We start from the raw sequence: 16982 nt of genomic DNA, 5'->3' as shown, positions 1-16982 counted from the left end.
GTGCCATCCATTTTTTCCCTATAGCATTTCTTGCCTCCAACTTTGCAACCATAAGTCAAATGTAACTCCTTCCCCATCTCTTTAACTGTTGTGTTTGCGTTGGCTTTGATCTTCGGCATGAAATGATCACAGATAGGGATGACAATTTGCCCATGGTTAATGGATACCCGCGAAAACCCGAACCTATTAGGGTGAGTTTGAGAGACATTTGATATTCATGGATAGTTTCGTGGTTGTAATTCACTATCCATTTAGTTCGTGGGTATGGGTTTGGATACTTACTATCCATACCCGCGAAACCCGTTTACCCGCGAAAAATGTCCGCGAAAATACCCACCAATTACCCGTAAAATACCCGTCAATTACCCGTTAAATTTATAATTAAATTTTATTTTGTGGGTATTCAATGGATAGTGGGTGGCGGGTATCCGACGAATAGTGGGTGGCGGGTATTCGACGGATAGCGAGTGGTGGATACCCTATGGGTAGCGGGTTCGCGGATACCCGACGGATAGCGGGTATCCGTGGGTGGCGGGTTTGGATACCATTTGATATCCATGGATAGTTTCGTGATTAAAAACCACTATCTATTTAGTTCGTGGGTATGGATATGGATAGTCACTATCCGTACCCGTCGTACCCAATTGTGTCACAGCCCGCCCTAACTATGGATAGTTAGGCCGAGTGATCCACGACTAGGGATGGGGTTAAAGAAGAAGGGGAAGAAAAGGGGCGTCATTTATAGCCGTAAAACTTACTCATCTTAATAAAACTCGTCATTTTTATTCATTAATACTCAATTGAAAACAGTCTATGAAAGACAGCATAAAACTTAATTAATATCATTAATCAAGTTATACATCGTATGAAACCATTCTCTTAAGACTCAAAGTATGACATAACATACTATAACATCAACAACATCTTGCAGCGGAAAGTAGCTAGACATATGTATGAAGACATATTCTAGACAGGTTAACTATTTATTAACAACCCTGGAGACTCCGCTCATTGCAGCACCATCATCACATCAGCTCAACCTGCACATTTAGAAAACATATGCAGGGCTGAGTACAAAAGCACTCAGTGGGCACGTATGCCTAGGTATAAAAATACATGCTTCAAAACTGTAAATTGTCATGCCATCATAATCAGTACAGCAAGGGAGTTTTTCGCTAAAAATGCCCAAGCTTACTAAGTTCATTTGTGATTCTTAAAGTTCGTCTGATCAGACTAAGTTCTTTTGTAATCTATCATATCTGAAACTGTGTGCCGGAGAGGTGGCCACCTCTCACGGTCACTTGACCGGCCAACCCGCTAGATGACTCACGGTCACTGGTGTACACTAGTCCTAGCAGGATAGCTATCAACTGCTCAGGACCCGAATTCGATTGCATCATTGGCAAAGCCAAAGCAGATAGATATCATACTAAAATTTAAACATTTTATGGCAAGACAACAGTTGTAATATTTTCCAGTTCAAAGATTTGTGACGAAATAACTTGTTCAAAGGTAGCATTAAACTCGTTTGATAGATATATAAAACTGAAATTAACAGTTAAATCATCTCATGCATTCATTCGTATAAGAGGCCTACGACACGCAGGGGATCTCTATATACGTATAGTAAAAGTAATGCCCACCTCGTTGTGTCTCTGTATCAATGAGTAACGTCACTCTCTCCCTCAAGTCGTTACTTCCCAAAAGGACCTTCATCGTTATGAAGAATTGGTGAGAAGTTATAAAAGAAACCTCGATTAATAATCTAATCTCTTTTATGAAACATTAGTATCTCTAATGTTCATCTCTCTTGATTGTTAATCAATATAACAATTATTATCTCTCGTCATTACTCATTAATTATAACATCCTTATGTTATAATTAGCAGCGCTTCAATTAAAAGAAATATTTAACACATCGAAAAGTCCACTTTCTTAGCAGATCTATTCGCTCTCATCTCGTCTAATTAACCGATTAGAAAGTTAAACTTTCCATTAGGCATGTATTTGAGTCACGGGTCAACAAGAATTGACTATGCTCAAATTCTAATTTCACTAAAAATTTCGGCATGACCTATTCATATATAATGTCAGCCACGAGATTTCAACGCGTGAATCTCACTACGTGAACTCGTCTCTCGACTCAAAACTTAACATCTTGACATCTTTTCAACGCAAACCAAACAATTCAAAATCATCAAAACTCTTTATCAGTAAACTATCATTTATACTCGACACCAATTGTTCGAGTGTCAGATACCAACATTTATGTGCGTTAATCATAACTCTCACAACTCACACCATTTAGTCATATCGTATCATCCATCAAAACAAATATAATCAAGTTGTTTTCTAGAAAGTTTTGCTGTTTTTGTGTCATCTTTAAAAATTCATAACAACCAACTCAATCATCATAAACTCTCATACCAATTGATCTCAAAAACTTCATGAAGTGTAGTTCACTCTAAAAATGGTAGTTAACCAAAAAGGTTAAAGGTTTTTGGAGATATTGCTCTTTTAGTGCAGGCTGTCAAAGATTGACAGTTTCTGCCAATTTTGTTTAGGCCATTAGAAACCAAGGCAAACCTTAATAAAATTCCATCAAATTTAATCATCCAAAACTAAAGGTATCCTTGAAGATTTGGTTAAAATTTCACAAGAGAAAACGTTCATATGATCTGCCAAATAAACAATGAAACTCATACACTTTTACTGTTGGACAAATATGACAGCAGAACAGGGCATTTTTGAAATAATAAACTGCTCTGTTTCAGAGGTCATAAAAATCGAAATCTTATGTTTTTAGAAAAGCATTGAAGTCTAGTTTCGTTTAAAAAAAACGGTGATGCAAAATCCTTCATGGATTAATAGATATAAACGTTTTTGTGAAGTCTACCAATAGTTGACAGATTCTGTCAAGGATTTTTCAAAATATCTTTAAAATAGCAAACATCATCCAAAAGACATGAAATTTTGCAGCAACGAAATACACATATCATAGATAAACATACTAAAATTTCAGAGCCATCAAGCAATGAAAACTCATCGAAACATAAGCTTGAAACTGCTGTAAAATTTTGACAGAATTCCAGTTTTAATTTCGTTCAACAATTATCATCCATAAATTGTAAATCAATTAGCATGCTCATGTGATATCGTAGAACACATATACGCAATAATATTCATTATGCAACGTCCCAAACTTCACGAATTTAAATAATCATACTCTAAAAATTTATACAATTTTCGTGCTTGGAAAAATACGAATTTAATATATATCGATTCTAGCATACCCCTAAGCACAAATATCAAGTCAAAACGATCAAACAAAAATCGAAAGACAAGCTAATATGTGAAAAACGGGGCTGCCCTCATGGGTTTCATAGCTACGGTTCGTTCCGTTCTTACTCCCTTCATTAAACATGCTCAACATCTACCCAAGAACAACATACTAAAATTTCACGACGATCCGACGTCGTTTCAAAATAAAGTCGAGAATCGACGTTTTTCGACGTCGACGAAAATCGAAAAGAAAACCATCAAAACGTAGGTAGAGATCTTACCTACTTAGATACGTGATCGAAAAGATGATCGGCGTTCGTCTCGGTGCTCAGATCGGAAGTCAAAAGCTTGAACACCAAAGAAATGGTGTTAACGTGAAGTGTGTGTGTGTTTCTAATGTGTTTTAGTGTGTGCAAATTAGTGTGTGTGTTGTGTGTGCAGCGTGAGTTAGGTGAGATAGAGGGATAGTGGGCAGTTGGGGGGGTGGTTAGGGGTAGGGTAGGTTAGATATTTAGGATATTAACCCGTTAGTCGTTAAATATCTCGTTTCGTCTCGTTTTAACGATTAACTACCCATACTCTTCGTTACTCGCCCTCTCAACCTCTACTCACTTTCATTGCACTCGTAATTCTATATAAATATAGAAAACACAAGCTCGTTCTCGAAATTCTGATAAACGAGCTCGGTTCGTTTATCGAGAAAATCTAGTTCACTATTCACTCGTCGTCCAAAAATAAAAACTTTCATTATTGGACTCGTATCGAAAAACTAAGAATATTTTTCGACGACGTGCACGTAAGATTTTGAAAGTCGACAAAAAGACGAAATAGCAGTATTTTACTATTCATCGTCAAAAAGTCAAAATTTTCAAAAACGTCTTAACGGACTCAGATCTCACTTCCGAGTTCACCGTTCTCATTCAAATAATTATCTCGAATTATTCGAATACTCAAACTCAAATACGAATATAAAATCTCACATCATTCTTACATCATCGAAAGAACATCTCAACATCTTTAAAAAAAAAAACTTCATATAACTCCTCATCTCTTTACAAAGTAATCAAACAAGGGATCTATACCCTAATTACTCAAACTTAAGCAATTAAACACGTCATCAAAAGCACGGGTATTACATACCTTCCCCCTTAAAATAAATTTCGTCCCGAAATTTATACCTCTTGTAAATGTTTCGGGTACTTCTCTCACATCTTATCCTCAAGCTCTCTTTCCACTTCTTTCTAAGTATCATATCTCCATTGGACCTTATCCAATGCAATCGACTTATTACTCGATTGCCGAATTTTATGATTTAGCATCATTTGAGGTCTCTCTTCATAACTCAAGTCTGGTTCTAAGATCATTTCTTCTTAGTAAACCACATGGTTTGGGTCGGAAATATGTATCCTCTCAATTGTGACACGTGAAACACGTTATGCACATTTCCAAAGCTAGGTGGCAAAGCCAACCTATACGCTATTGGACCTATCTTTTGCAATATCTCGTAAGGACTTATAACTCTGGGTCTAAGCTGTCCTTTAACTCCAAATCTATTCATCCCCTTTGAGGGTGAAACCTTCAAGAAAACTTTGTCTCTTATCTCGAAACTTTGTCTCACATCTTATAGGTAAACTCAATTAGTGGCAACACATTCTCCCGATTTACTCCTCTATCAAGGATAGTAGTTCCTATAATATCTTCTATCGCCTGCTATGCTAAAATTCATCCTTGTACCCAACTCTTTCTGTAACTCATCCAAAAACGTGATGTAAATTTTTTTTTTTTCTGAGGTGATCTACACCGGTACTCAATGCAATCTTATAATCTCACGAACGTACAATTGTGATAACTTATCTGGTCCATACGCGATTAGGATCGGTATGAAATGTGCAGATTTTGTTAGTCGATCTACAATCACCCAAATTGCTGTATTTCCTCTTTGACTTTTGGGTAAAGCTGTCACAAAATCCATCGCTATGTGATCCCATTTCCACTCGGGAATCTCCAACGGTTTTAACTTCCCATAGGGTCGTTGGTGTAATGCTTTCACTTGCTGACAAGCTAAGCATCGCTCTACAAACGAAGCTATGTCTCATTTCATTCCGTCCCACAAAAATCTATTTTTTTACAACCTGATACATCTTTGTGCCTCCTGGGTGGGCGGTGTAAGGCGTGTTATGAGTCTCACTCATGATCGTATTTTTTTTTTTTTAACTCTTGAGATCTCCTGCTCTTACCCTTTCTCGTAACTTGTTCATTGTCTCATCTTTCCTTGTGCTTCAATCACCATTTTCCTCAAACTAGGCATCGTCGCAACAATACTTGCTATCGTCCCTGGTGGTTTTATCATCTCTATCCTCATCTTGTCAAAGTCCTTTATAAGCTCATCCTCTCTCGTGAGAATACATCCTAACTTTGACGAGACCTTTCGGCTCAATGCATCGGCTACTACATTGGCCTTGCCAGGGTGATAGTTAATGTCGCAGTTAACATCCTTTACTAATTCGAGCCATCTCATTTGCCTCATGTTAATATCCTTATGCTTGAAAAAGTATTTCAAAGTTTTGTGGTCCGTGAAAATCTCACATCTAACTCCGTAGAGATGATGTCTCCAAATTTTTTTTTTTTTTTGGGCATGCACAACGGCTGCAAGCTCTAAATCATGCATTGGATAATTTATCTCGTGGGATCTAAGTTGTCGTGATGCATAGACTATAACTCTTCCTTCTTGCATCAAAACACATCCTAGCCCATTCTTTGACGCATCTGTGTAGATGGTATACTCTTTATCCATTTCCGGGACTAGCAGCACTGGTGTTGTAGTCAATTTCCTTTAAGCTCTTAAAAACTCTCTTTACACTCCTCTTTCCAATTGTACTTAGCTTCTTTTCTCGGTCTTGCTATCGTGGAAAATCCTTCAATAAACCTCTTCTAGTATCCTGCTAAGCCTAAAAAGCTGCAAATCTCGTTAGGCGTAGTTGGTGATCTCCACTCATGTACAGCTTGTACCTTGACGGGGTCAACTTTAATTCCTTTGGATGATACAATATGTCCTAGAAAAGTTACTTCGTTCAACCAAAACTCGCACTTGGTGAATTTGGCAAAAAGCTTCTCAACTCTTAGCGTTTCCAACATCGTTCTCAAATGTTTTGGCGCTCCTGCTCATTCTTCGAATAGATGAGAATATCATCTATGAAAACTAGGATAAATTTATCCAGTTATTGATGGAACACTCGATTCATGTGATCCATGAAAACTACTGGTGCCTTCGTCAAACCGAATGGCATAACTATGAACTCATAGTGCTCATACCTCATTTGAAAAGCTGTCTTAGGTGTATCCTCCTGTCAAAATTTGAACTAGTGGTATTATGATCTCAAGTCAACTTTCAAGAAAAACTCGCTCCTCGTAATTGATCAAACAAGTCATCTATCCTCGGCAAAGGATATTTGTTCTTGAGTGTCAATTTATTCAGCTCTCGATAATCTATGCACATTCTCAACGTGTCATCCTTCTTTTGACAAAAAGACTGGTGCTCCCCACGGGGATACACTACGTCTAATAAAACCTAACTCGAGCAATTCTTGTAGCTGAATCTTCAGCTCTTGTAGCTCCTTAGGCGCCATTCTATAGGGTGCCTTCGACACTAGTGCTGATCCAGGTTCTAGGTCGATAGTGAACTCCAACTATCTTGTTGGTGGCAATCCTGGTAAGACCTCGGGAAATACATCTCTATATTCCCTTACCACTGCTACATCCTCAAAGTTTTTTACTTGATTCTCCTTCATCATTCAAGTAAACTAGGTAAGCTTGTGCTCCTTTCTTCTTTACCAATTTCGACGCCTGAAGTGCCGAAATGATTGGAATTCTCTTCTTTCTATCAATATCGTGAAAACATGTCTGTTCCTTCCCAGGTGGTTGGAAAGTTATCTGTCTCTTCTTACAATCAATCGGGGCAAAGTTCTCTGCTAACCAGTCCATCCTTAGAATAATGTCTACGTTCCACATAGGCATTAAGTGCAAGGTTCTTGTTTTCATCTTTAGTGATCCTAACTCAAACTCTAATTTAGAAATCATGTGAGAAACTGTAGTAGCTCTTCCTACAGGAGTGATTACTCTCAACTTGGGACTAGCTCGTTTTGGTTCGAGTTTGAAGGTAACATGCTTCAAACACTTAAAGAATGCGAGGCTCCTGTATTAAACAGGATTCTAACTGATGCATCCAATAACTTGCCCAATACTACCTTAAAGTCCTGCCTTAAACCGGCACATAAAACTCAGACATCTCATCATCAGTATCCATCTTCTGATGAGCAAATCGTGATAGCTCACAGAATTCTCGGTTATACTCTACAACCGATTTCTTTCCTTGCATCAAACTTCGATAATCAGCCTCTCGCTGCTTACTGTACTCCTCTGTACATACTTCTCAAGAGTAGTCTTCAATTGTTCTCAAGTGTAGTTTGCCAGTTGCTCAGGTGTTAAAGTCCTCTGACGTGCCTCTCACTAGTCTTATACATCAAAAGAATCTATTAGGATAACTCAAAAGTTGTAAGGGTTCAACCCTAGAATGACATCAAAACAAATTGTTCAAGAGACTCAAATGAATGACCAGAGGGTAGAATGAAGTAACTACCAGGTCGAACAAAAATGACCTAGAGTAAGAACCCATCTGGCTTTTCAACCGAAAGTTGAAACACATGGGTTTATAAACCCAAAACACGTCTACTGAGATTTGGATCATGCGGACTGGCCAGGTCCAACATAATCACTCCCCAGTCACACGGGATATACTATCCCGAACTTGGAAATTATGTGTCTTCTAAACCCTCAACATACTATACATAACAAAATTTAAGTTCACACCAGCAAGCTAAAAGCTTAAACTCAGGGTCCTATGTTCTAGACTCTTGTTTCGAAAGTTCAATATTTTTCGACTCTCCTCTCATGTTGCGGTGGTGGTGGCGGAGTATTATCCCGCCTATCCTTCACATCACACTCTTGATGACATCTTTGAGGCATTTTTGAAATCACAAAAGGAAAACTCAACTCGACCAACGCTCTAAGCATCCTCAAAACTCAAGTTCAATTTACTAACTCAACTTTAAGGAAACCCTCACGGTTACCTTAACATTCATCTGTAAGGCAATAAGCACTCACGAAATGCTAACAAAAAGACCACTCTGGTCAACCTAATATATCCATCAGTAGAATGCCTCTTTTTAGATGGCTTACATAAAGGGGTTATTTAAACCCTACAAAAACCATAGTATCTATCGTAATGTCCCTTCTAAATCGACACCATTAATAGTACTATGTCTCGGTCTGGACCTCCTACGGTAATTGCTACCAGTTAACTCATCTAGTTGCTACTTTAGCACACTAGGAACATCCATCTATTTAACATCAGTAGGGTACTAAATTCGCATGCTTATCTATCATCATGTCAAAATCTCAAGTACCAGTATCTCCTAAGTAAGTTATATACATCGCAATGTAATTGCAACTAATCAAAAACGAGGGTGTACCACGCATACTCTCAAGATCATCCTTAGCTCTAGCCTACATCGACTTCTCTTCTCATCCTCATCAACTCTAGCCCTCCCCGGCTACTTCTCATCCTCATTATCGTTTATCATTTTATCATCTTTGGTAACTGATACTCAAGAATCGACTCGATATCTACTACACTCTTCTAGAGTCCCTGGTAGAAAACAAGCATCCGGTCAGTAGATCCGCATAGAAAATCTGGGTATCTGTAACAAATCCCATCTCCTGTGGGTCCAATGCTCAAGACGACATGTCCCATCATATTGAGTGGCGTTCTTCCTTGCTCAATCCTACCACTCGATTGGTAGCACGGGGACTAGGTGCACGATGCCATCCAGTCTAGTAACAACCATAAGGCTTTCATCCTTTCATAGTCTATGAACATGTGTTTGAAAATCTGCTAGGGTATCTCTGTACCACATACTGTACGCCTCGTCCTCGTATCCGATCTTTCCTGAGTTCGATCTCACAACAGTCCACTTTCGTGCAGTGCCAACAGTCCTGGCCAACCTATAAGGAGAACTTAAAGGTGACTCTAGGAACTAACTCTACTTGGCTCCAGCAACAAAAATAAACAAAACATAACTTAGCAAAACTCCTATTAAGTAGTACTGTTATCTTAAAACTCAAGCTCAAAACATCTAAATTCATAACTCAAACCAACAAGTACTTAAAGCAATTGCTAATTCTCTCAAGCTTTAGCTCTAAGTTCTCATTTCATCCTTCTACTTAATAAAAAAAATCTCTCTTAACAATGACATTAGATTCCTTCATCTAAATCATCGTGACTTATCACAACTGCTCAAACAATTCTCATCACAAAACATCTCAAATACATCACATCATAACTCATAATTATGCATCCTCAATCATATAACATCATATGATATAAACGCTCTCATGATTCATCATGTAACATCACATATGCTCTTACAACATAATAACTCATTATTAATCATGTTGTCATCCTCAAACTCAAACTATGCACCTTTAAAGTGTAACATCATAACTCATCATATAACCTCAACATCATGCTCTTCAAAATTTAACGTCAAATAAACTTTGAAATTTTACATACCTCGTTGAGCCTGGTGTGATGGTGCGCTGAGCTCACGGTTGTTAATAACTATTAGTCTAGTGACTCATTCTAGACTAAACTCAAGACTTCTAATTCAGAGCTTTCCTTCGCTCTGATACCACTCTGTCACAGCCCGCCCTAACTATGGATAGTTAGGCCGAGTGATCCACGACTAGGGATGGGGTTAAAGAAGAAGGGGAAGAAAAGGGGCGTCATTTATAGCCGTAAAACTTACTCATCTTAATAAAACTCGTCATTTTTATTCATTAATACTCAATTGAAAACAGTCTATGAAAGACAGCATAAAACTTAATTAATATCATTAATCAAGTTATACATCGTATGAAACCATTCTCTTAAGACTCAAAGTATGACATAACATACTATAACATCAACAACATCTTGCAGCGGAAAGTAGCTAGACATATGTATGAAGACATATTCTAGACAGGTTAACTATTTATTAACAACCCTGGAGACTCCGCTCATTGCAGCACCATCATCACATCAGCTCAACCTGCACATTTAGAAAACATATGCAGGGCTGAGTACAAAAGCACTCAGTGGGCACGTATGCCTAGGTATAAAAATACATGCTTCAAAACTGTAAATTGTCATGCCATCATAATCAGTACAGCAAGGGAGTTTTTCGCTAAAAATGCCCAAGCTTACTAAGTTCATTTGTGATTCTTAAAGTTCGTCTGATCAGACTAAGTTCTTTTGTAATCTATCATATCTGAAACTGTGTGCCGGAGAGGTGGCCACCTCTCACGGTCACTTGACCGGCCAACCCGCTAGATGACTCACGGTCACTGGTGTACACTAGTCCTAGCAGGATAGCTATCAACTGCTCAGGACCCGAATTCGATTGCATCATTGGCAAAGCCAAAGCAGATAGATATCATACTAAAATTTAAACATTTTATGGCAAGACAACAGTTGTAATATTTTCCAGTTCAAAGATTTGTGACGAAATAACTTGTTCAAAGGTAGCATTAAACTCGTTTGATAGATATATAAAACTGAAATTAACAGTTAAATCATCTCATGCATTCATTCGTATAAGAGGCCTACGACACGCAGGGGATCTCTATATACGTATAGTAAAAGTAATGCCCACCTCGTTGTGTCTCTGTATCAATGAGTAACGTCACTCTCTCCCTCAAGTCGTTACTTCCCAAAAGGACCTTCATCGTTATGAAGAATTGGTGAGAAGTTATAAAAGAAACCTCGATTAATAATCTAATCTCTTTTATGAAACATTAGTATCTCTAATGTTCATCTCTCTTGATTGTTAATCAATATAACAATTATTATCTCTCGTCATTACTCATTAATTATAACATCCTTATGTTATAATTAGCAGCGCTTCAATTAAAAGAAATATTTAACACATCGAAAAGTCCACTTTCTTAGCAGATCTATTCGCTCTCATCTCGTCTAATTAACCGATTAGAAAGTTAAACTTTCCATTAGGCATGTATTTGAGTCACGGGTCAACAAGAATTGACTATGCTCAAATTCTAATTTCACTAAAAATTTCGGCATGACCTATTCATATATAATGTCAGCCACGAGATTTCAACGCGTGAATCTCACTACGTGAACTCGTCTCTCGACTCAAAACTTAACATCTTGACATCTTTTCAACGCAAACCAAACAATTCAAAATCATCAAAACTCTTTATCAGTAAACTATCATTTATACTCGACACCAATTGTTCGAGTGTCAGATACCAACATTTATGTGCGTTAATCATAACTCTCACAACTCACACCATTTAGTCATATCGTATCATCCATCAAAACAAATATAATCAAGTTGTTTTCTAGAAAGTTTTGCTGTTTTTGTGTCATCTTTAAAAATTCATAACAACCAACTCAATCATCATAAACTCTCATACCAATTGATCTCAAAAACTTCATGAAGTGTAGTTCACTCTAAAAATGGTAGTTAACCAAAAATGTTAAAGGTTTTTGGAGATATTGCTCTTTTAGTGCAGGCTGTCAAAGATTGACAGTTTCTGCCAATTTTGTTTAGGCCATTAGAAACCAAGGCAAACCTTAATAAAATTCCATCAAATTTAATCATCCAAAACTAAAGGTATCCTTGAAGATTTGGTTAAAATTTCACAAGAGAAAACGTTCATATGATCTGCCAAATAAACAATGAAACTCATACACTTTTACTGTTGGACAAATATGACAGCAGAACAGGGCATTTTTGAAATAATAAACTGCTCTGTTTCAGAGGTCATAAAAATCGAAATCTTATGTTTTTAGAAAAGCATTGAAGTCTAGTTTCGTTTAAAAAAAACGGTGATGCAAAATCCTTCATGGATTAATAGATATAAACGTTTTTGTGAAGTCTACCAATAGTTGACAGATTCTGTCAAGGATTTTTCAAAATATCTTTAAAATAGCAAACATCATCCAAAAGACATGAAATTTTGCAGCAACGAAATACACATATCATAGATAAACATACTAAAATTTCAGAGCCATCAAGCAATGAAAACTCATCGAAACATAAGCTTGAAACTGCTGTAAAATTTTGACAGAATTCCAGTTTTAATTTCGTTCAACAATTATCATCCATAAATTGTAAATCAATTAGCATGCTCATGTGATATCGTAGAACACATATACGCAATAATATTCATTATGCAACGTCCCAAACTTCACGAATTTAAATAATCATACTCTAAAAATTTATACAATTTTCGTGCTTGGAAAAATACGAATTTAATATATATCGATTCTAGCATACCCCTAAGCACAAATATCAAGTCAAAACGATCAAACAAAAATCGAAAGACAAGCTAATATGTGAAAAACGGGGCTGCCCTCATGGGTTTCATAGCTACGGTTCGTTCCGTTCTTACTCCCTTCATTAAACATGCTCAACATCTACCCAAGAACAACATACTAAAATTTCACGACGATCCGACGTCGTTTCAAAATAAAGTCGAGAATCGACGTTTTTCGACGTCGACGAAAATCGAAAAGAAAACCATCAAAACGTAGGTAGAGATCTTACCTACTTAGATACGTGATCGAAAAGATGATCGGCGTTCGTCTCGGTGCTCAGATCGGAAGTCAAAAGCTTGAACACCAAAGAAATGGTGTTAACGTGAAGTGTGTGTGTGTTTCTAATGTGTTTTAGTGTGTGCAAATTAGTGTGTGTGTTGTGTGTGCAGCGTGAGTTAGGTGAGATAGAGGGATAGTGGGCAGTTGGGGGGGGTGGTTAGGGGTAGGGTAGGTTAGATATTTAAGATATTAACCCGTTAGTCGTTAAATATCTCGTTTCGTCTCGTTTTAACGATTAACTACCCATACTCTTCGTTACTCGCCCTCTCAACCTCTACTCACTTTCATTGCACTCGTAATTCTATATAAATATAGAAAACACAAGCTCGTTCTCGAAATTCTAATAAACGAGCTCGGTTCGTTTATCGAGAAAATCTAGTTCACTATTCACTCGTCGTCCAAAAATAAAAACTTTCATTATTGGACTCGTATCGAAAAACTAAGAATATTTTTCGACGACGTGCACGTAAGATTTTGAAAGTCGACAAAAAGACGAAATAGCAGTATTTTACTATTCATCGTCAAAAAGTCAAAATTTTCAAAAACGTCTTAACGGACTCAGATCTCACTTCCGAGTTCACCGTTCTCATTCAAATAATTATCTCGAATTATTCGAATACTCAAACTCAAATACGAATATAAAATCTCACATCATTCTTACATCATCGAAAGAACATCTCAACATCTTTAAAAAAAAAAACTTCATATAACTCCTCATCTCTTTACAAAGTAATCAAACAAGGGATCTATACCCTAATTACTCAAACTTAAGCAATTAAACACGTCATCAAAAGCACGGGTATTACAAATTGCCATCCCTAATCACATACAAACTTGGCATTAACTTGTCTATTAACTTGTACTCTTACACATGTATGTGTACCACTTAGAGTCTTTATCATACATGTAGGCTCTCCATGGATCTTGCTCGCATATAATCTCCATTGGCAGCCTGCAGTGCAAACGACCTGTAATTTTCCATGCGAACTCTTTGTCCACTTAATATTGTAGCCATTTGCCACGGCCCATTTTCTAATAACTTCTTGACATTCTCTTGGATCTTTGAATCTCATACCGAGCTCCATCTTCAAATCACTGAAGGGAATTCCCTTCGAGTACAATTTAGACTTCAACTTTTTTTGCCCTTCATCATCCAAGTTGTCACACGATGCATCTGAATCAACATCATCTACATCAATTGCCCGCGTCTCATCTGCTTTGCAAACCCTCTTTAGAGTTTTGTCTTGTCTTTCCTTCTTTCTAGCTTCGATGAATTCATCATCTTCATCAGAAAAGTCAATATATATCTTCAAGCCCATCATTTATGGTTTCATCATTCTCAATAATTTTCTCATCAAATTCCCAATCGACATCTTCAACATCCTCATCTTCATCTGCAGCCCGGTCTTGAAGCCTGATGTCTTTCTTCTTTCGTATCTCCTCCACATCGGTCTGCTTTTCTTTCTTACATTTACAATATATTTCTAGCATTTTTTGTCATCCCACATATTTCATTGCCAAACTAACAAAATCTTAATAGTCAGCTTCATCTTCCACGTTCACAAATTCAAACTCCCCACTATCCTTATCCCATATCTCGACATGCTATTATATCCAAAATCAGCAAATATCAACTCATTGATGAAGGCGTCTTCACAATCAAACACATCATACTCGGGTATGTCGAAAAAATCTCGCCTTATATATACTTTATCATCCTGAAAACCCCCACCATGCCACATTCTAAGCAAAACCACAAGCTGCGACATACTGATATATATAAAAAGAAACAAAATTGGTCCAATAAATTATTGAAAATGATGGTTGTCTCGGTGCATTTTAGTAATCCAATGATACAATCTAACATATAATCAACAATGACTTATTCAGCTTTTTAGAAATCCAAAGATATAACCCAGCTTAGAAATATGAAATTGTATTGTATCTGAAAAATAATTATCTTTTTAATTCAAAAAAAAAACATCTATCTATTCACAAATTAAAATAGCATAAATATGAGTCATTAACCACATGATTAATGACATAAACAGTAAACAACATTTATTTTTTCGATTACATCTTTACCCCTTGAAATAAGTTCAAATCTGCAATTATCTTGTTCCACCCAAATACATCGGTATGCCCTCGTCTCCTCCATCGGCACCATCAGAACTTGCGACCAGGTAATAGCTGTTGCAGGGTTGGGCGAACTGGGCTTCATCTAGCTGATTGACGAGAACATGGTGCATTTTTACCATTGTAAACTTTGATTCATATGTTTTATCCACAATAATTGGTAGTCAAAATTTGGGGTTTTCCAAAACCGATATGGTTTATGTTGAGTGAAGAGTACAGAATGGTCGACAATTATTTGTAATGTTCACTTGAATGTATCTGTGCTAATTTTTTGCCTAGTTTGGATGCCATTGGGCATAATGGCAGCGGTGGCGGCGGATTGAGCATGGCGGTGGCGACGCGATTGGGATATGGCGGTGGTAGAACTTGTCGATGTCAGGAGAAATTTGCTTGTAGATGGAAGACGCAAAGAAGTTGTGTACTCGGAAGGTGAAGTACACTGATGATACAAGGTTCCAGGTGGGTGAAAATGTCACAGCCCACTATCCCTAAGGATGGATTACCCGGGGTTATAACTCAGGGTGGGAATTAAGAAATGGAAAGAAAGGGGATTTGTCGAACATTTCAAGAAAACAACATTCATTCAAACAAACTAGTAATATATATATATAGGAGAAGGCTAAAATAAGAACGCTTCTTAAAATATAAATTAGGAACCATTTTCAGCCCTTAGATCATCAAGATCTACGGTTGATTCATCACCTTATTGGATAAATTCATGGTCCTGAGTTCGAATCCCAAAGGTAGCAAAAAATTATTTTTTGCAATTCATGCCTTTATACAGTTTATTCATGCGTGTTATACGTAAAATTCATGCATTTTTGCTGGTTCGTAATTCTTAAAATAAGGGTGGTTTCATTTCATAAGAGCCATTTATCATGTGAGCATAATATAAATATGAAATTAACAGTTAAATCATCTCATGCATATATTCGTATAAGAGGCCCACGACACGCAGAGGATCTCTATATATGTATAGTAAAAGTAATGCCCACCTTATTGATTTCTTATAACGGGCGTGGAGTCACTTCTTCTTCGGCTTCACTTCCTGTCGCCCGGACCTTTATTGATAAAGAGTCAGTAAGTTCGTGAAGAAATTTGTCATAAGACAAAATCTATTTCTACTTACCTAGGGTATCTTTTAGTGTTTTAGGGTTCTAGCATCCATAAAATACATTTTGATTAAGAATAGTCAAAACCAACCATAGCCTCGTGACCAATGACATAATATCACGTAATATCACATAACAAACAATACATGAACCACAAATCTCAATACTTAGTATCACTTAAAATCACGAGTTCACTTAAGCATAAAAACCATGCACCAATTTTTTTAAAAAACATCCTATACATTTTTTACCATGTAAATAAATAAGGAATTCTACTACTTATTTACACATAACTTTAAAACATAAGACATTTTAAATTCCATAAAAATGGAATTAATAATAGAAGTGGTTGGGGATGATTCTATCTCGTGGAATGGATCAAATTCTGAAAAATTTTCAACAAAAGAGATGTATTTTCTTCTTCACAAAGACCCAATGATGGTGGATAATATCCCGAAAGCCTCCAAGTTCATTTGGATGAAATGCATCCCGTGCAAAGTATCATCTTTCGTCTGGAAAACCCTACTTGATAGAATCCCTACAAGAGAAAATATGATAAAGAGAAGAGTTAGCCTTGAGAACAATGATTACGTCTGCCCACTCTGCTCCTCTCAAGTGGAGTCTTCCGAGCACATTCTGCTCCAGTGTCCGTTTGCTGGTATGGTTTGAAAAAATATATGTAGTTGGCTCAGACCACCCTTCATTCTTTCGTCTTCAATCTTGGATCACTTCTA

The 16982-nt window shown here is 37.1% G+C and overlaps 2 long non-coding RNA genes across 2 annotated transcripts; both read right to left on the bottom strand.

Moving 5' to 3' along the window:
- Positions 1 to 763: 763 nt before the first annotated feature.
- On the bottom strand, positions 764 to 3695 carry LOC130994725 (uncharacterized). Its single transcript, XR_009091899.1, has 3 exons — positions 3564 to 3695; positions 1644 to 1710; positions 764 to 1040 (listed from the first exon to the last, which is right to left on the bottom strand). It is a non-coding gene; the product is annotated as an uncharacterized LOC130994725 (long non-coding RNA).
- Positions 3696 to 10150: 6455 nt separating this feature from the next.
- On the bottom strand, positions 10151 to 13082 carry LOC130994724 (uncharacterized). Its single transcript, XR_009091898.1, has 3 exons — positions 12951 to 13082; positions 11031 to 11097; positions 10151 to 10427 (listed from the first exon to the last, which is right to left on the bottom strand). It is a non-coding gene; the product is annotated as an uncharacterized LOC130994724 (long non-coding RNA).
- Positions 13083 to 16982: the final 3900 nt, after the last annotated feature.

Source organism: Salvia miltiorrhiza, chromosome 7 (assembly GCF_028751815.1).
Source record: "Salvia miltiorrhiza cultivar Shanhuang (shh) chromosome 7, IMPLAD_Smil_shh, whole genome shotgun sequence".
Taxonomy (NCBI): Eukaryota; Viridiplantae; Streptophyta; class Magnoliopsida; order Lamiales; family Lamiaceae; genus Salvia; species Salvia miltiorrhiza.
The sequence above is the reverse complement of the archived record's forward strand: the minus strand, read 5'-3'. Positions and strand labels throughout refer to the sequence as shown.